The sequence below is a fragment of the Camellia sinensis genome, chromosome 4 (genome assembly GCF_055761805.1).
Source record: "Camellia sinensis isolate YWXY chromosome 4, ASM5576180v1, whole genome shotgun sequence".
Lineage (NCBI taxonomy): Eukaryota > Viridiplantae > Streptophyta > Magnoliopsida > Ericales > Theaceae > Camellia > Camellia sinensis.
The window spans coordinates 12,034,362-12,054,346 of NC_138964.1; the positions used below are offsets into that span (position 1 = coordinate 12,034,362).

The window sequence follows — 19,985 nt, forward strand, 5'->3', positions numbered from 1 at the left end:
AACTCTCCATCGATACTACACCAGAGCAGCTGGTTGGGCTGGTTTTCCCTGGAGGAGGTTCCCCGGCATTGACCTTTTCAGACAAGGAACTACCGCCTGAGGGCATAAATCACAACAAACCCCTCTACATTTCCGTGGAATGTAGGGACAAGTGGATACCGGTGGTACTTGTGGATACCGGGTCCGCCATTAATGTCTGCCCAACCAGAACAGCATATGCAATCGGGTTGAAGCCTGCGGACTTTATGCCAACTACACAGGTAATCAGAGCCTACGACAACACTAGCAGGGAAGTGATGGGGACTGTCAAGATCCAGACCAAGGTTGGTCCAGGACAACACAACATTGAATTCCATGTCTTGGACGTTCCCGCAACCTTTAACCTACTCTTGGGGCGACCGTGGTTGCACCAGGTCAAGGCAGTCTCTTCCACTTTGCATCAAATGCTGAAGTACCCTCACAGGAAAGGGGTAGCAATTATTTTTGGGAATTCATCAATCCATCCACCACCGGAAGTGTCCACGCCAGTATTAGAAACCGAGCACGGCATTGAGGATGTGTTCTTATCCGGGTTCACTTTGGCTGAGGCTCGAGTGGTACAGAATATTATGGCTGTGAATGAGGGGATGTACGTCAGTGCTCAATCCGTCTACCTCATGAACAAGCTACAACACATCCCCGGAATGGGATTGGGAAGGAGAGGCCGGAAGGGCGTCTCAGCGTTGGTCGAAGTGCCACACAACCCTCACATCTTTGGACTGGGTTATCTGCCCACCAAAGAGGACTGGGTGAGGAAGGGAAAGGAAATAGCCGGAAGAGCCAGAGCTAAGCAGGTTGGGAAGCCTTTCGAACTGATGCATAGGCCCATCTGGGGTACCCTGAATGGACGTTTCATCCGGGAGGGGGAAGATTTTCCATTTTGCGGCTTCCCAGAACCATGGCTGAACGCGGAGAAGAAGCGCGTGCCTGGTTTCGAGATTTTCTTCGACTTGCAATTACCCGGGGATGACGTTGCCGAAGAGCAGACAGACCCATCAGCTGAGGTTGAACAGAGCAAGAAAGTGCAGTCTGAAGATGTTGAACCTGAAATGAGGGTAGCGCTGGCAAGTCTGCTCTCAGATCCTTCGATCGACCAAATGTGCTTGGGGGATAACTCCTCGGTTTCCATGATTGGGAACGAAACGGCTGCGGGCCTTCCAGCGACTATTTTGGATGCATCTATCGCACCCTCTCTCACTTGGCAATACGAAGATGGATTCTTGTCCAGCAGTACCGGGTCAGGTAGTGAGCCGGAATCTGATTCCACCGAGTCCTGTGAGTCGGAATCAGGTTCCAGCTCGACTGAGTCTGAGTCTGGTAATCCTGGGGCTGATAACTCGGATACCACAGTTATGTCCAGGTCGTCTTTCTCTTTTTCATTTGAGTCTAATGTAACCGGGATTTCGGACGATTTGGATGAGCTTAATGAGAATCAAGTGACTGTGGTTTCTGAGTACTTCTCTGTGCCCTTAATTTATTGCATAAACTCTGACTTTCAAAACTTTGATAAAAACAACGAGGAAAAAATTCCTCCGGTTTTGCAACGTTTAATTGAGCAGGAGCAGGAGAAGTTTGTCAAACCCTTAACTGATGAAATCATTACCGTGAACATTGGTACTGAGGAGGACCCGCGGCTGGTCCAGATCGGGTCCACGCTGTCTTTGGAGGAACGCGAGCGCTTAGTCGCTTTACTAAAAGATTTCAAAGATGTTTTCGCGTGGTCCTACGAAGACATGCCTGGGATCGATCCTGAGATTGTACAGCACCGGATCCCCCTTGACCCCGAAGCCCGACCTATCAAGCAAAAACTCAGAAGGATCCGCCCCGACTGGGCTCTCAAGATTAAGAAAGAGGTCACCAAGCAGATCGACGCAGGCTTCCTACAGGTATCCGAATACCTAACTTGGTTGGCCAACATCGTTCCAGTGCCGAAGAAGGATGGCAGGATCCGAGTATGCGTGGATTTCAAGGATTTGAACAGAGCTAGTCCGAAGGACGACTTTCCCTTACCGCATATAGATGAGTTGGTGGATTTTACGGCAGGGCATGCTTTGCTCTCATTCATGGATGGCTTCTCAGGATACAATCAGATAGTAATGGCACCAGAAGACAGAGAAAAGACTGCATTCACCACCCCGTGGGGGACATACTGCTACAGAGTAATGCCATTTGGGTTGAAGAATGCCGGAGCTACTTATCAACGGGCCGCGACCACAATACTGCACAACATGATCCACAAAGAGGTTGAGGTGTACGTGGACGACATGATTGTCAAGTCCAAGGAAAGAGAGGGCCACTACACCGCCTTGCAAAAGTTCTTTCAAAGGATCAGAGAATTTCGGTTGCGGCTAAATCCTCAGAAATGTACTTTCAGTGTCACAGCAGGGAAAATGCTGGGGTTTCTGATTACACAGAGGGGCATCGAGGTCGACCCTTCAAAGATTAAGGCCATCTTAGAAATGCCACCACCAAGGACTGAAAAGGAGGTGCGAGGCTTTCTGGGTAAAGTGCAATTCATAAAACGGTTTATCTCGAAATTAACCTTGACTTGTGAACCACTTTTTGGTCTCCTGAAGAAAGGCAAGAAGTTCCAATGGGACGGCCGATGCCAAGCTGCTTTTGAACAGATCAAAGAATACTTGCAGAATCCGCCCGTGTCGTCGCCGCCAGAGCCGGGGAAACCGTTGATATTGTACCTCTCAGTGACTGAGACCACTATGGGCTGCATGCTCGCACAAGAATCAGGAGATAAGGTGGAGAGGGAAATCTACTATCTGAGCAAGAAAATGCCAGATTATGAGACCCGCTACACTCCGCTTGAGAAGGCTTGCTTAACTTTGGTATGGGCTACCAGGAAGCTGCGGCACTACCTGTTAGCTCACTCCGTAATTTTGGTTTCACGACTCGATCCCATCAAATATCTTTTCGAGAAACCGGCACTTACGGGTAGGCTAGCTCGTTGGCTGCTGTTGCTCTCCGAATTCTATCTGAAATACGTAACACGCAAGTCAATCAAAGGAAGAGCAGTGGCAGAGTTCTTGGTCGACCATCCAATGGAAGGAGGTGAAGCAGTTGAGTACTTATTCCCAGATGAAGCCATTTTGCACATCGACGACGAATATTAGACGATGTACTTTGACGGAGCGTCAAATCAGTACGGGTATGGGATAGGAGTGTTGCTGATAGCACCCGACAATTCCCGTATCCCTCTAGCCTTCAAACTCCGATTCAAAGTCTTGAACAACGAAGCAGAGTATGAGGCGTGCATTGCCGGTCTAGAAGCAGCCCTGGAATTAGGGGCAAGACGGTTGGATGTCATCGGGGATTCAAACCTGGTTGTATCTCAAGCAAACGGAGACTGGAAAGTCAAGGAAGAAAAGATGATGATGTACCACCAGACCTTGGATTTGCTAATCCCTCGGTTTGAGAAGCTAAACTTCGTCCATCTTCCAAGAGAGAATAACAGGTTCGCAGATTCTTTAGCAACTCTATCTTCCATGATAGACATCCCGTTTGGAATCCGAATGCGTCCAGTCGTCATCGACCAAAAATTTGCGCCAGCCTATGAGTCGATCACCGTCATAGATGAGGTTCAGGACGAAAACCCCTGGTATTATGACATTTGGAATTTCTTGGAAAATGAAGTATACCCGCCAGGGGTAAATGCCAAGGATAAAAGGGCAATCAGAAGAATGGCCGTTCAGTTCATCATCTGTGGGGGTAAGCTGTATAAGAGAGGGCATCTGGGAATGCACAAGCTGTGTATAGAAGTCGAAGAATCAAAGCGCCTAATGGAGGCCATCCATGGAGGGGAATGCGGTGCACACATGAACGGGGTAATGCTGGCACGGAAGATCCTCAGACAGGGTTACTACTGGTCCACCATGGAGGAGGATTGTATTAGTTTTGTTCGACGATGCCACAAGTGTCAGATTCATGCAAACCGCATGAACATCCCGCCGTCGAAGCTGTACAACATGACTTTGCCATGGCCATTTTCAGTCTGGGGAATCGATGTGATCGGGGCTGTCACCCCGAAGGGGTCGAATGGGCATGAGTTCATCCTGGTCGCGATAGATTATTTCACGAAGTGGGTCGAGGCCCAATCATATGCGGTGTTGAAGGCGTCACACGTTGCAAAGTTTATCAGAAACAACATCATTTGTCGCTATGGGGTCCCAAGCGAGATAATTTCAGATAATGGTTCCCACTTCAAGAAGGAAGTGATTGACTTGTTAGAAAAATACAACGTGGCTTTTCATAAGTCATCTACATACCGGCCGTAGACCAACGGAGCGGTCGAGGCCGTCAACAAGAATATCAAACACATACTGCAGAAGATGGTGGAAACCTACCGGGATTGGCCAAATAAGCTGCCATTTGCTCTGTGGGGCTACAGGACTTCAATCAGAACTTCTACCGGGGCGACTCTGTATTCATTGGTTTATGGAATGGAGGCCGTTCTACCTATTGAGATTGAGGTTCCATCATTGCGCGTATTGGCTGAGTGTCAAATAGCCGAAGCAGATTGGCAGCAGAGCAGATTTGAGGAACTCATGCTCTTTGATGAAAGAAGACTGAAAGCACTGTATCATGTTCAAGGCTATCAACGCAGGATTGCCCGGGCTTTTAACAAGAAAGTTAAGTCCAGGAATCTAAAGGAAGGAGATTTGGTGCTCAAGGACAACCAAGCTCCCATCCACGACCCAAGGGGCAAGTTCAAACCCAATTGGACTGGTCCCTACATCATCAAAGCTATCTGGTCAGGTGGAGCTGTGGTTCTGATGGATCTAGATGGCTTGGAGTTCTCACAACCGATCAATATGGATAAGTTGAAGAATAATTACCCTTGAGAGGCTCGCTAGGCCGAAAACCCGAAAGGGCGACCTAGGCAAAAGTTAGAGCACAAAAAATTAGAAAATATAAAAACTGAGCTCGCAAGGTTGAAAACCCGAAAGGGCGACGTTGACAAAAGTTAGAGCGTAAAAGGAGAGTGAAAATATCCGAGCAAACCTAAGCCTGAACTACGTAAGGCTTGATTCCCATCTTTGGGATACGTAGGCAGCTTCACCTTGAAGTTCAGCCATAAACTTTTCCCCGATCAACTTTGTCCATTTTGACCATCTCAGTCATCTTTATCCATCAGCATTTATCGCGATCTCCGGTATAGTGCTATTCAGACTAGGGGCAACTTTCCGTTGCTACGACGGTGCAGCGTTATTCGGACTAAGGGCAACTTTCCGTTGCCATGCAGTGCCGCGATACTCTTCAAACTAGGGGCAACTTTCCAGTTGCAGGGATCTGGGGTTGTGCATCTCAGTGACAGATCTTAGGCGTGTCCGGTTCTGATCCATATCGAAAATGGTTTTGAAAAGTTTTAGTAAAAGTTGACTTTGTTCAAATTAATCTCTTTACAACTAAGACCATTTTGGACCAAAGCGGAAAATTTTCAGTACCACAACCTTCAATTTCATTGATTTCAAAACAGAGTTCTCCTGCTCTTGCATACAATCGAAGCTGCTTTTTATTACATTCATAAAGAAAACTTGAAAGTACTAATAAAGCAATAAATCTGGGGCATAGTCGAGTCAAGTATCCCTGCACCCCCTCCTAGAGCTGGTCGAAGCCTTTGACGCCAAGCTAGGCCCAACCTGTGCCTTCTCGTTGAGCCAATCCAAGCACTCGTCAGACAAAGTGCAATTGAAAGTGGGAGCAGGAGCCAAGAGTTCTCTAGTCCTCCATGCTGTGGCATATCACGCAAGTTGTGCACCTCGGACCGGGAAAGCAGCCGGGTACTCCATCCCCTCTGGTGGGCAAATCTGATCATGACCGAACTGGCGCAGGAACCGGAACGGGAAGTAGAATACACAGTGGGTGAGACCAACCAACTGGATCCCGATCAGCCGGGACATGCTATAGCTCATTGCCGGGAGATTAAGCCAAGGACAACGCCAAGCAATGCGATCTGCAGACAAATTGCACATCCAGTCAAACCACCACCTTTCATCAAGGGCATTGACTATGTGCTGTCGAAAGAAATAGCCTCTAGCTGAGTAGGCCAGGCAAGAGTCCACGACCTGTAATTTGTCCATTAACCATACCTGGGGAGGGATGAAAAATGAGAGAATAAAGAACAGAGAGATGTGCGATGAGAGAAAAGTAAGACAAGGGTTTTGTGAGAAAAATCGAGCCTGAGGGCCGAGTGATGTGAGCAAATACACATGTAAGATTGGGTGGGAAACATTACCTGCAGCAGCAGTGGACTCCCGGCAAATCTAGTCGTCTCCCGGCGATGAAGAGCATCCAAGCCCATCAGCGTCTCGGCCAGGGTCATGGCGATGCAACTCTTCCCTTCCCTCAAGCCTTGGGTAACTTCGACCAGGCGAATGCTAGCTCTGCCGAAGCTCGAGGAAAGCAGAAAGTGAGACAACAAGCATAAGCAAAGAGCGTGTTGCCGGAAACCTTGCCAATAATGGTTGTTGCGGTCACCAGCGTCAGAAAAGCGATGGATTAGACCGAGGATATCCAGTTCCCCATTACAGATCAAAGATCGAGCATCGTGAGCGGTGAGTCCGCACATCCGCCCCAAGGCCTGGGCGTGACCAAAGCGAAACTGGGGCAAGATCTCTTCTTGGCTTTCAGATTCCATCAAAACTTGAAAATCTTCAAGAGTCGGACATACCTCTTGCCCGCCAAAGCTGAAGACATGCGTCACCGGGTTCCAAAACCTTGCCGCGGCATGGAGGAAAAGAAGGTGCAACGGAGTGCGACTCAGCGTGAACAGTGCATTCAAGCCGAAACCCCGGAAGTTCAGCTTTTCAGAGCCATCTAAAGAAGCGATCCAAGCCGTGAGGTTTTCAACAAGAAATGCTTCCATTCCTGATGCAAAACTAAGGTGAATTGAATGAATCATGGAGCTGGGGCTTTTAAAGAGGAAGAAACACTATTCAGGAGGACACGTGTCAAAAATTGGGCGGCTGCAGGAATAAGTGGCCGGCCGGCCACCTTTTCTGGCAGGCCGGCCATTTGCTTTTTACAAAACTGGCCGGCCACCTCCCCCTCTCAATAAAACTGGCCGGCCGGCTCCCAAAGGTGGCCGGCCATGCTCCAATGCATCTCATTGGTCCTGTTTTACCCTCCGAGGGAAAGTTTCGAGCATTTCCGTGCAACGGGAGAGTCAAAAGCCTTCATTTCTCCCTGTTTTGGATGCGTTCCGTTGCCCAAATCGTCCTGAATACACTTTGTGTTGTTGATTTTGTTTATCGAGTTGTTGTTTTGATTATCGAGTTGTCGTTTTGCTTATCGAGTTGTTTGTCGAGCTGTCGTCTTTCGTGTTTTTGAGTTATTGCTCTCTGTTTAAGCAATCCTTTGTTTAAATCTTGTTTATTTGCGTTGTCAACGCTATTGTATTTTGCTTATTGAGTTGTAAACTTGCTAAGATTTTGTTATATCTTGGAAAGTTAGGTTGTTGCGTCGGTTCATTACCTGACTGGACAAATGCATAATACACGCTTCCATTCAATCTCATTTTGGTGCAAAATGATGCGATATGATGCTAAGTGTTTAAAATACAATACTTTTTTCAAAAGCTGTTTCATCCCATCATGCTTCGCTTGTTACAACATTTTACAGACTAAGGCACAAGTTTTACAGAAAATAAATTGCCTGATAATGTACAAATGTGCTACAACTACTAGCAAAAAGATAAATAAAACAGGAAACAGCTGTGTCTGTGCTCTCAGGAGCGGGAATAAGAGGCCCTCCTTGTCCTCTTCTGCGGGACAACCTCTGCATCACTATCATCATCCGGGTCGGAGCTGTCGTCCTCAGGATCCCCCTCAGCCTCGTCTCCACTCCCGGAACCAAGACCAGAGTCCCCCTCCTCAGCAGATGTCTCTGACTGACAGTCTGTAACCTCCTCCTCCTCCTCATCGGGCTCCGCCTCTATGACATGTGCCCTGCGTCTGCGAGAGGACCCTCCTCGAGCTCCTCGGAAAGGCCGGGATGGCCCAGCTCCCTGAAAAGGCCTGGATGGCCCAGCTCCCTGAAAGGGCCCAGATGGCCTAGCTCCCCAAGGAGGCCCAGGTGGCCTGGCCTGCGGCTGAGCGTACACCGGGGGCATCTGAAAATAAAAAGTTCAATTCAAATACATCAGTCCAAATATGTACATCAGATGCAGATACAAGCAAAAACTACATGAAATGAGTGCATGGAAACACAGTGTACAAGTGGGGTGTGTGTCAGATGTGCTCTACACAAGTAGCCTATCAATGCAGTAGAAATCAGCATGTCATCAGAAGTATGATAAATGCCAGAAAACTGAAGGGTACCTGGAAGCCCATGATAGACAACTGTGCCTCCCTCCACAGGACCATCCCCTCAAGCGAGGCCACCAATCTGACCACCTCCTTCACGTACTCTCGGGGTGGCTGCAAATACGAGCTCATAATCATCAGTGAATAAAGGAATGTCTGAATGTTTGAATGATAGATGAAAAACAATGGGGCATACCAGTGGTAAGTCAGGATCAATGGCGTATCGATCACCGGGCATCGGAGGCTCTAACGGGATCGGAGTCGGAGAAGTAGTCCCATACTGCCACCCCATCAGCTCAATCGGCATATCCGGCCACCCAGGATGAAGATAAGTCGGAGGAATCGGGGGAACCGATCTACCCCCACCTCTAGATGTACCAGCCCTGCTGGTGGAAGGGGCGTCTGCAGCCCGAGCCCGGGCCTGGCTCGAAGATGGCGTACCAGCAGACCTCGTCATCGGGGTGCGAACTCCCGTCAATGGAGGCATCAAATATGTATGACGGTAAGTGGCGTAGTCCCCCTCCTCGAGATGTAGTAAAGCATCACTACCCAGCATAGCACCGACTACATCCTGGGAAGAGAGCCTATCAGCAGTCCACATACTGACTGGGGGTACTGCGGGAGGGTCCTGAGAATCGTACCCCCATACCTGACGCAAAAAGCGCTCCCCCAGAAACCATGCTCTACCAACCGGTCCTTTGAGCAGGACCCTATACTGAGAGGTGCCCGATCCTCCGCCATACTAAAATCGGAGACCATCACCCAAGGGCGCCCAGGGCTGCCATGTAATCTGCGGATAACAAGTGCATAAACCAATCAGAAATCGGGAATATGCGGGGCCAATCAAAGATGAAAATAGAAGGGACCGAGAGTTTTGAAATACCTCCGACGGTCGCACAGTGTTGAAATACTGCCGTAGATAAAAGAGAGTCTCTCGGGGTCTCGGCCGGTGCGGGCCCTCGAATACCAGTGAATACGGGGTCATGAGAGGCCCTGCCACCTCCAATTCTGGGGCTAACGTCGGGAAATATACGTAGACCCATAACTGAGAAAAGCAGTGCAGAATGTAAATACAAAGTGCTGAGGGCAAAATACAGACTGTAAAGTGCGCTGTGTGTGCAATGTACAAGTAATAAGGAGTATAAATGTAAATCAAGAGGACAGAAAATACCTCCCAGGCTCTCCAATAACCGCCAAGTAAATCTCCCTGCCCGCGGGAGGTCGCACTCATGTAGCAGTAAAGGGTAGCCAGGCCGGCGCCACCCCAGTCGTATCGACTGACCTGTGATAGGTCAACCAAAGCGCTCAACAGATACAGCCCAACCGTGTTCCCTCTATCGGCAAATAGAGTAGTCCCGAAGAGGTACATAAGAAAACTGCGGGCATACTTCTCTGTCTCCTCAGGAGTCCCGGGCTCCATCTCCGCCCGCCGGAAGTGAGAAGAAAACCAAGTATATCGAACTCTCCCGGAAGCTCTGTCGACAGGCGGGCGGGCCCCCAGCAGATGTATCCAAGCGGCCTCCCATTCGCCCATGTCCTCGTCATAAGGAATGGACCAACCTCCTATGTCCAGGCCGGTCAACACAGCAAAATCCAGAGGGGTCATAGTCATGTCCCCAGTGGCAGAGAAATGAAAGGAATTGGTGGTGTCCCACCATCTCTCCACCAAAGCTGCCATCAGTGTCCTCCTGGCAGGACAACGTGATAACCCAATGCAGAAGGCCCCGAACCCCACCAGGTCTACTAAATCCTGGACAGCCTCCGGAAACTCAACATACCAATCCCTCGCAGCGGTGGAGCCATATCCCCGTACACTACGAGAACCAACCTGCATTCAGAATGAATACATGTGTCAGTATAAAAATGAATGAGCTGTGTGCCAATGAAATGAATGAGCTGTGTGCCAATGAAATGAATGAGCTGTGTGCCAATGAAATGAATGAGCTGTGTGTTCAAAGTGTGATGAATGAGCTGTGTGCCAATGAAATGAATGAGCTGTGTGCCAATGAAATGAATAAGCTGTGTGTTCAAAGTGTGATGAATGAGCTGTGTGCCAATGAAATGAATGAGTTGTGTGTTCAAAGTGTGATGTATAAGCTGCGTGCAAATGAAATGAATGAGCTGTGTGTTCAAAGTGTGATGTATAAGCTACGTGCAAATGAAAACTGTGGGCTGCGTGTTCAGATTTCAGAAAATTAAAGTTTGGGCTGCGTCTTCAACTTTCAATCAATGTGGGCTGCGTGTTCACAATCAAATTTGGGCTGCGTGTTCAAATTTCAGAAAATTAAAGTTTGGGCTGTGTGTTCAACTTTCAATCAAATTGTGGGCTGCGTGTTCACAATCAAATTTGGACTGCGTGTTCAGATTTCAGAAAATTAAAGTTTGGGCTGCGTGTTCAACTTTCAATCAAACTGTGGGCTGCGTGTTCACAATAAAATTTAAGCTGCGTGTTCAGATTTCAGAAAATTAAAGTTTGGGCAGCGTGTTCAACTTTCAATCAAACTGTGGGCTGCGTGTTCACAATCAAATCTGGACTGCGTGTTCAGATTTCAGAAAATTAAAGTTTGGGCTGCGTGTTCAACTTTCAATCAATGTGGGCTGCGTGTTCACAATCAAATTTGAGTTGCGTGTTCAGATTTCAAAAAATTAAAGTTTGGGCTGCATGTTCAACTTTCAATCAAACTGTGGGCTGCGTGTTCACAATCAAATCTGGGCTGCGTGTTCAGATTTTAGAAAATTAAAGTTTGGGTTGCGTGTTCAATTTTCAATCAAACTGTGGGCTGCGTGTTCACAATCAAATTTGAGTTGCGTGTTCAGATTTCAGAAAATTAAAGTTTGGGCTGCGTGTTCAACTTTCAATCAAATGTGGGATGCGTGTTCACAATCAAATTTGGGCTGCGTGTTCAGATTTCAGAAAATTAAAGTTTGGGCTGCGTGTTCAACTTTCAATCAAATGTGGGCTGCGTGTTCACAATCAAATCTGGGCTGCGTGTTCAGAAAATCAGAGTTTGGGCTGCGTGTTCTACTCTTAATCAATGTGGGCTACGTGTTCACAATCAAATCTGGGCTGCGTGTTCAGAAAATCGGAGTTTGGGCTGTGTGTTCTACTCTCAATCAGTGTAGGCTGCGTGTTCACAATCAAATTTAGGCTGCGTGTTCAGATTTCAGCAAATTAAAGTTTGGGCTGCGTGTTCAACTTTTAATCAAATGTGGGCTGCGTGTTCACCTTTAATTTGGACTGCGTGTTCAGAAAATCAGAGTTTGGGCTGTGTGTTCTACTCTCAATTAGTGTGGGTTGTGCGTTCACCTTCAACTTGGGCTGCGTGTTCAGAAAATCAGAGTTTGAGCTGCGTGTTCTACTCTCAATCAGTGTGGGCTGTGTGTTCACCTTCAACTTGGACTGTGTGTTCAGAAAATCAGAGTTCGGGCTGCGTGTCCTACTCTTAGTCAGTGTGTGCTGTGTGTTCACCTTCAAATTCGGGCTGTGTGTTCGACAAATCAGTGTTTGAGTCGTGTGTCCACTTCTTAACTAATGTGTGCCGTGCGTTCGCAATAAATTAATGAGCCGAGTGTTCAGAAATTCAAGTGTTTAAGCTACATGTTCAGGATGCAAACAAAGTACTATGTCATAAGCTAAACTGTGTGTTCAAGCATGGCAAAGGCACGAAATGCACGAAAAATGCAGAAAATGAAGTAAATACCTCTCGTGCCTCATAGGAGAGGTGATGCTCTGGCTCTCGCAGAAGTAGATCCCCAGGTGCTCGCTCATCAAAATCAGTAAAGTGACGAAAAACGGCCCGGGGAAGAATATGTGCTGGCGGAGAATACCTCCCGGGAATAAAGGGTCGGACCCTCGGGGGCAAGGTCATGACATCAAAATCATCCCCGGCACCCGGAAAACCTCCACCATGGGGAAATTGACCCGCCATTTCCAAAAAAATCTGCAAAATGAGCAAAAATGAGCAAAAATGAGCCAAAATTGGAAAAAGTCAACAGAAGTCAACTCTCGGGAAATGAAAAAGTCAACAAAAGTCAACTCCCGAGAAAATCTTCCAAATATTGAGACAAACTCACCTCAAGTGGCGAAAATGAGAAAAGAAGCCCCGAAACCAAAATTTAATCAGTTCAAAGTGCTTGAAACTGAATGTTTTCGTGAAAACAACTTGCGTGGGGTGTTGGAAAACGCGTATGGAGCTCAGATCTGAGGGAGAAAATTGTGTAGGAGGCAAGAGGAGAAGATTTCGTGGCTGAATTTATAGGCTCAAAGTGTTTGGGTGAGAGAGCATAAAGAAAAGAAGGTGAAAAGGCCAAATTATCCTCGGATTTGGGCAGGTGGCCGGCCGGCCACCTTTTCTGGCTGGCCGGCCATTATCTTTTTGGAAAACTAGCCGGCCACCTCCCCCTCTCCATAAAACTAGCCGGCCATGTTCCCCACATGTTCACCTAGCTCCCTGCAAATTTTGAGGAAGATTGGAGTTCCCGGGACCTGAAAAAGTTCAAGAAAAGTGCACTTTCTGTTGCGAAATTGATCCGCCGGAACTTCAAGTTCTGACATGTGTCTCATCATTATTCATCAAAATCAAAGTGTATCCTTCTTGAATGTGTTGTAGCCTTTCCAGGAAGTGGATCGGAGGCCGTGATCGAGTCGCCTTCGCCGAAACGCGCGTTTCCTTGCTCGTTATTTCGTAACAAACGGGCACCTTGATTTATGCTCGTTTTGCACTATCATGCACATAACTTGCATTCTCATGAGCATACTTGCATTATTATGCACATTTCTTGATATTACCATACCTCTGTGCTTGAGCATGCGTTGTCACGCCCGTTCCTTTCTCACATCGCGATGCATTCACTCACCGGCACTGCGTGTGTCAAACTTTCAGAATCACATTGAATATATGTTGTTAGCATATTGTGCTTGTAGAATTTCTCTCTTTTGCAGGCACGATATTGTATGTATGGTTCATTTGAGGCTGGTGCGACCAGACGAATCGCGCAGGTATCGTATCTTCTCCGTGTGAGACGTGGTGAGGATTGAATAATTCTCCGCATTCTTAACTGCATGAAATGTAGTTGTTGCTTTGCATTCTTGCTTTAAACTGTTGCATCTATTTGCGAATACTTGTTTCATTACAGCTTGCTGCATTTGCATGATCATTGAGTTACTTCCGACTCTGTGCATATCGCTTTGCATTTTGCCCCCTTTGCCTGCGGGCATGCCTGCGGGCACATCTCTGTTTATCTTGCACGTTTGTCTAAGTCTTCGGCCTTGTCAAAAATGGGTCGTCTCTGGGCTTTGACATTCACTCCCGTCACTTGTGACTTCCGAGTTCTGTCAAAGAGGGGCAACTGTAGACACCCCATTTTTGACCGACCTTAAGACTCAGATGTCACCGATTGAGCGCTAGATGATGTTGCATTATGTGCTCGTTCAGAAGTTTCAGAGTCACGGCCGTGAGCCCCGCCTCCGGACTTCCGAACCTTCTTTTGTGCCTTGCCTCGGTTTGCGAACCAGACTCGGTTTTCTTTGTTTCTTTTCCTGAGGGGAGGGAGAGGCCCCGTAGACCATCTCTCAATGGCCGTGGGCTACATTTTGTGGCCGTAGGCCATTTTGCCCATTTCGGAGCCCGGTTTCCGGTTTTTCGGGACCGTTGGCCGTGTGCCTCGGTTCGGGACCGCCTAACCATCTCCGTTTGCTCTGATTTTGGCATACTTCTTATTTACTCCCTTTTGAGGGACACTGAGGTCTGAGAGACCCACTTCGTGGTCGAATGCCACTTTCGGTGTTTAACAGGCAGTTTTCAGGGCCTCGAACTGCGTGTTCTGGCGCCCGAGCATTCGTTTTGCATCGGTTTTCGTTCATTTTTGGCAGGTACCTCTGTTTCATCACCAGGAAGGCCGTAGAAGGGTGGGAGGCCAGCAACTGTTCCAGCAACCAGTTATATTCCTCCGGCGCCCTCCGACGCCTGTTTTTCTCACTTCCAAGCCAATGTTGAACAACCTTGGGCCATTTTCTTGAACTTTTAACCACATATTTGTGTTGTACACACATGGGAGGACACCAAAAGTTGGTGGCCGGCCAGTAATTCCACCTGACCCTTTTGACCCCTTCCTAAAAATGGCTTGTTGTCCCTCCTGTTTCACTGTTGCCAGTTTTGAACCACAGGGTTGTGTTGAGGGCACCTGGGAGGACACCTATTTGGGGTGGCCGGCCAGAAAATCTTCTTGACCTTTTTGACCCTTGGCCGGCCGGCCACCTGCTGCTCCAAAACCTGGCCGGCCTCTCTCCTTGCAGTATGTACTTTACAGCTGTATAGCTGTTTTCCCCCAAAAATATCTGTATCCGGGGGACAGCTTTAGGGGGAAAACTTGGCTCCTTTTCCCCCACCTTTTCCCCTCCTTTTCTCCCTCTCCTTGGTCCATATAACTAGCCTCCAGCTCTGTTTTGAAGGGTTGAAAAAATTGCTTGGAACTCATACATACATATCTCCCTCCATCTCTCTCATTTTCTTAAAAATTCCTAAGTCCTACACCTCATTTCTTCATCACCATCAAGCACCACCACCACTACTCCATTTCCAGCAGTTTGGGGAGCTTTCCAGCAGCTAGGAGGCACCACTTCTCAAGCCAAGAAGCAACCAAAGACTTGTCTTCAAGGGTGAGTAGTATTTCTCCTTTTTTGAGCTTATTTTGGTATCATTTCTTAGCCATATATGCTTACTGTTTTGAGCTCCGACCAAAAATGAAAAGGTCATTTTTTTGAGCTCATTTTCTTATCTCATTAAGGGCTCAACACTGTTTGAGCCCCCCATATTTCACTTGCTTCAATATCCTCCATGAATGCCATTTTCTTGCATGATATTTTTAGCCTATATGTGATCTGTTTTGGAGCATGATGTAAACTGTAGATAGACTTATTTTGATCCCCTCTTCAACATTGAAGAAGGGCTCATCACTGTTTGGGACCTCCATGTGCCACTTGTCATTATACCCCTCTTTGGTCCCCATTTTTTGCATGATTTATTAACCTATTGTGCTTCTATTTTTGGGTGATTTTCAGAACTGAAAACAGTCTTATTTTAGCCTCCTCTTCATGTTTCATTAAGGGTATTTCACTGTTTGAGGCATCCTTTATATACTTTGTGTTATATCTCTCTTTTTTGGCTATATTTTGCATGATATTTTTGGCTTGTATGCATACTGTTTTGGGTCCGGCCATCAACTGTAAAGTGCATTATTTTTGGCCCCTCTTCAATGTAGTTGAAGGGCCCCTTTGTGTTTAAGGCCAGCAACCACCACTTGCTTCTTTGGCCATCTTTTGGCCCATTTTTTTTGCATGAGAGTTTAGCCATATCTGTGCTGGTTTTTGTGGTTTTCCATAAACTGTAAAAGATCATGTTTTGGGTCCCTCTTCAACTTTGTTGAAGGACCCTAATCTGTTTGGGAACAGCAGCTGTGAGTTGCTTCTTTATCTCACATTTAGGGCCATTTCTTGCATGCTAGTTTTGCCCTGTTTCTGTTTGCTATTTGGCCATGCTTTAAACTGTAAAGATGCTTATTTTTGGGCTTCCTTGCTTCTGTATTTTCATTCCATGTACCAATTATGCATGCTTTGTATAGCTGTAAGCCATTTCATGTACCTAGTTTTGCATTTCGGGAGAAATTCCATGCGTCGAGTGTCATTTCGCCTTGTTTCGGGGCTGTTTTCCCCTTCATTTTGCTACTGATTTTTGCATGTTTGCATATCATATTCTATGTCTTTGCCATGTCTCATTAGAGTGGCATTTCGGTGCCCGAGGGTCGATCCTCGGTTTGCGTGCACGCGTGCACGCATTTCGAGTTGTCTTGTTTTCATCTGATGGCCTCCTATGTGAGTGTGGCTGAGGCTCTCTCATGTTGGTATAAGCCCATTATTGCATTACGTATGCCATTTCATCCATAGCATTGTGTATGCTCGGTTGTATATTACCTCGTGCAGCGTATATGCCATTCCATAACATTGTCTATGTTAGGATTGTATCTTAGTTGCATTTCATGCATGTCATGCATATTGCATCGTGTTCGGGATAGGAGTTAGCCCGGGCACGGGAAACGAGGTACGTTCCGTACTCCGAGTGACGGAATGTGTCTCAATTCCCCAGTCACCGACACTCCGGATCATCCATGATGGAGTTAGGTCTTGTTGTGTTTTCACGTGCATTCATTCTATATTGAATTGTGCAATTCGACTCCTCGGCCATCATGCCTCGATATGTGTGATTGGTGGCACGAGGATCGAGGCATGCATATATTTGTGAAAATACATTGCTATGCCCCTTTCCTGCTCTCTGTTGCAGCAAATCAAGAATCAGTAACTTTTCGGGGCTTGGCACGCATTTCAAGAATTGGTGCAAACAGAGGCTAATCGGGGCATCGTCATGGATTTCCTCGTAAAGGCAACCCAGGCATGCATCATTCATCAGAAGCAAGGCAGTCCCTGGCTTGCACGCCAGTTTTACAGCTTTCTTAGTTAATTTGTTAGTTAATTAGGAATTTGTACATTATTTGGACTGTACTATTCTTTCATTTGGGACTGTAATATTCTTTTATTCGGGACTGTATATTTATTCGGACCCTCTACGCGAGGGCACAACTGTAATAAGTGTGCGTGCGTGTGTTATATGTCTTCCAACCCCACGTCTTTCTCCCTTTTATTTATCCGCTTATGATGGTTAGATTAGGGCATATTTCAATTAGCATACAATATGATAGCATGTTTGCATTCATTCATCTATTTTGCATGCACCGGGCTCGGCGCATCATACTAACTGCATTGTACTTTCAATTCCAAATTGAATACATGTTAGTTGGCGTATTCCGTATTCCATATGCCATGTTTAGAATAGCCGAGCCTGCTATAGTTTGCATTTTTGCATGTGTTGCATTAGGCATTTCTGTATACTTAGGATCATGCATGATTTCTAATGTAGTCTCTGTTTTGGCTTGGAGTACTCGGTGAGTTTTATGCTTTAGCATCCTTGCATGTGTGTAAGTGACTGCCATGATAGCATGCTTACCATGAGGCTATATGCTTATGTGATATAACTGCCTGAATGCCTGTGGGTGAAGGTTGGGTTGTTTGGATTGGAACAAATCATTGAGTGTGAGTTTTAAGCCCACTAGATAGTGGCAAAACCATCTTTTCTAAGCCCACCCGAGGGTGGCAAAATCTGCATTTTAAGCCTACTTGCGAGTAGCAAACCACCTTTCAAAAACAAACATGAAATGTTCTGTTTCAATTCAGGCGACCCGGTCTATACTTGTATGTTGTGCGCATCACATAGTAACCTAGGCTAATAACCGGAATAAGAATGCATAATGTTTTCAAAAATAGATATCATGGTTAGTAGAGGCCGATCTTTGATCGGGCGAGCGGGGGTGCTCACGAAGTGACCTTCCCCAATCGTACCCAAGTTCCCGAGCCGAGGCAACTTTGGTGATGACGGACACGTGGCCTTAGGCAACGAGTCAGGGTTTCCTAAATTTCCCAAAATAAAATATTTAGGTGGCGACTCTGTATCTGGCAAAGCAGTCCATGTTTGGCACTTCTTTCAAAAATCTGTTTTCTCAAAACGATTTGCCGGATTTGGACTCTTTGGTTCAGATTTAGAACCGTGACAAATTTGAGAGTCCTGAGTTGTAGTGACCCCAAATGAACAGAACGGGAGCTCACCCTCCCGGGAGCGTTTGGGGATGTCTACAATTATATTCTGGGGTGAATGCTCATATAAATCACATTTTACTTGGATTTTTTGACAAGGGAAAATTGCAATTACCTCATCAGAGAAGAGACAACATCTATAGGACTTCCTGACTCAATGCTTCGCTCCCAAGCCTTATCAAGCTCCGTTGCCAGCTGATAGCTATCCTAAAATTTTGAATGAAATATTTCAGCAAAGATTGTAATGTTATAGAAATTGTAATGTTTATTTGCTTCTTAGAAGGATGAATTTTGTACAAAACAATAAAATAATTCATGCGAGAAACCATATAAAAATGAGATAAGTCTAGACATTTACCACCAGAGTAATATAAGAATAATACAAGTCTTGGGGGTATATATATTTCTGACTTAGTAAGCAGAAAATTAAGTACTTGTGACATCATAGAATTCTCAATGAGGCAAAGATCTAGCAAACATAATGTAGATCAAACAATAACTATAATTTAGGCAAACAATATATAGCAAAGCAATTTGTACCTTAATGGCCATGCATTCACCTTGACCCAAATTGGGTGTCATTGTATGGACAGAGTTCCCAACCAAGGTTACACAACCCTTTCCCCAGTTAAAAGTTGGTGCACGGTCATATATGTCCCGTCAAATAATTGCATCTTTATCAGTGGCAAGCAACAAATCTATCACATTATCACACCAACCCTTAAATATCTTCAACAACCTTTGCTTTTTACCTAACACAAGCATAGAATATTTAAATATGATATAGAACATCCTCATCATCATCAATATCTTTGTCCTGACTATTTAAGAGTGCTTACACAAAAACTTTCCAAATGCCAATTATTCTAAATGGCCAATCCTTTGTTAAAAGTGCATGTTTAGAATCCAGAAATAAATACAATAGATAACGAAAATATCAACGGTGGAATATCTACCAGTGGAACCATCTACACCATCGGGTGGTCCATTGTGAAATGCATACCACTGCATCTTTCCTACACCAACATCTGAAGACACGACTCGGTTCCTTCAAAAAGAGAAATTTTAAATATGAGCCTCTTCCTTCAAGACGTAAGGTACAGAATAAAGAAGTCTATGAAGATACAAATAAATAAATCTATATAACAAGGCAAGAGCCATTTTGAAAATGTCTTAAAATGTATGTGAGATATATTTGGTTTTAAGGGCCAAGATGAATCCTGAGTTTAGATCAACGGCCAAGATGAATAGAGATACATTTCCCACCCGTTTGAGTTCATCTCTCCCTCTCTCCCACGTCCCCAAACACGTTCTCTTCAGCTCCCTCTCTCACATGTTCTCTGTCACAGTGTCTCTCATCACCACAGCCATTGAAGACCCTTCGAACCCTTCGATACCTACCCTCCCTCTTCGCTACGCTACTCCTCCTTCCCTTACAACCCTTCTCTTCGACCTGACCGAGGCTGTCACCGATCGAGCCTCCCTCCATCCAACGATCGAGTCGAGTCTCTCTCTCCGACGACCGAGTCTCTCGCCTGACTCGCTTCTCGCCGCTCAGTCCCGCCGGACTCTATTCTGTCGACGATCTGTCTTCTCTCGACTCTCTCTCTCCGACCAGCCCGATTCTGTCTCCAACCCGAACCAGCGACTCCACCCTACAGGTATATAACTAGGGTTGAAATCTCTCCGACCCGAACAAACTTTGAAATCTGTTGTTGTAGAATTAGGGTTTTTTTTAGGATTTTTTTTTTAGGGATTTTGTAAGGGAAAAAAAAATAAATTGAAATGTGTTGTTGTAGAGTTTAAAATTTGTTCGACACTCTGGTCGCTAGCAGAGACACAACTCTCCCAACTAAAATCCCGGAAACGTGATGAATTGTTTAGCAATTACGGGTAATTTGTTTCAGTATATTATCATAGACATTTCAACC

General features: G+C 46.1%; 1 pseudogene; it reads right to left on the bottom strand.

The window, feature by feature from the left end:
• LOC145823585 (zeaxanthin epoxidase, chloroplastic-like) overlaps positions 1 to 19,425 on the bottom strand; it is a 58,228-nt pseudogene extending 38,803 nt beyond the window's left edge.
• Positions 19,426 to 19,985: the final 560 nt, after the last annotated feature.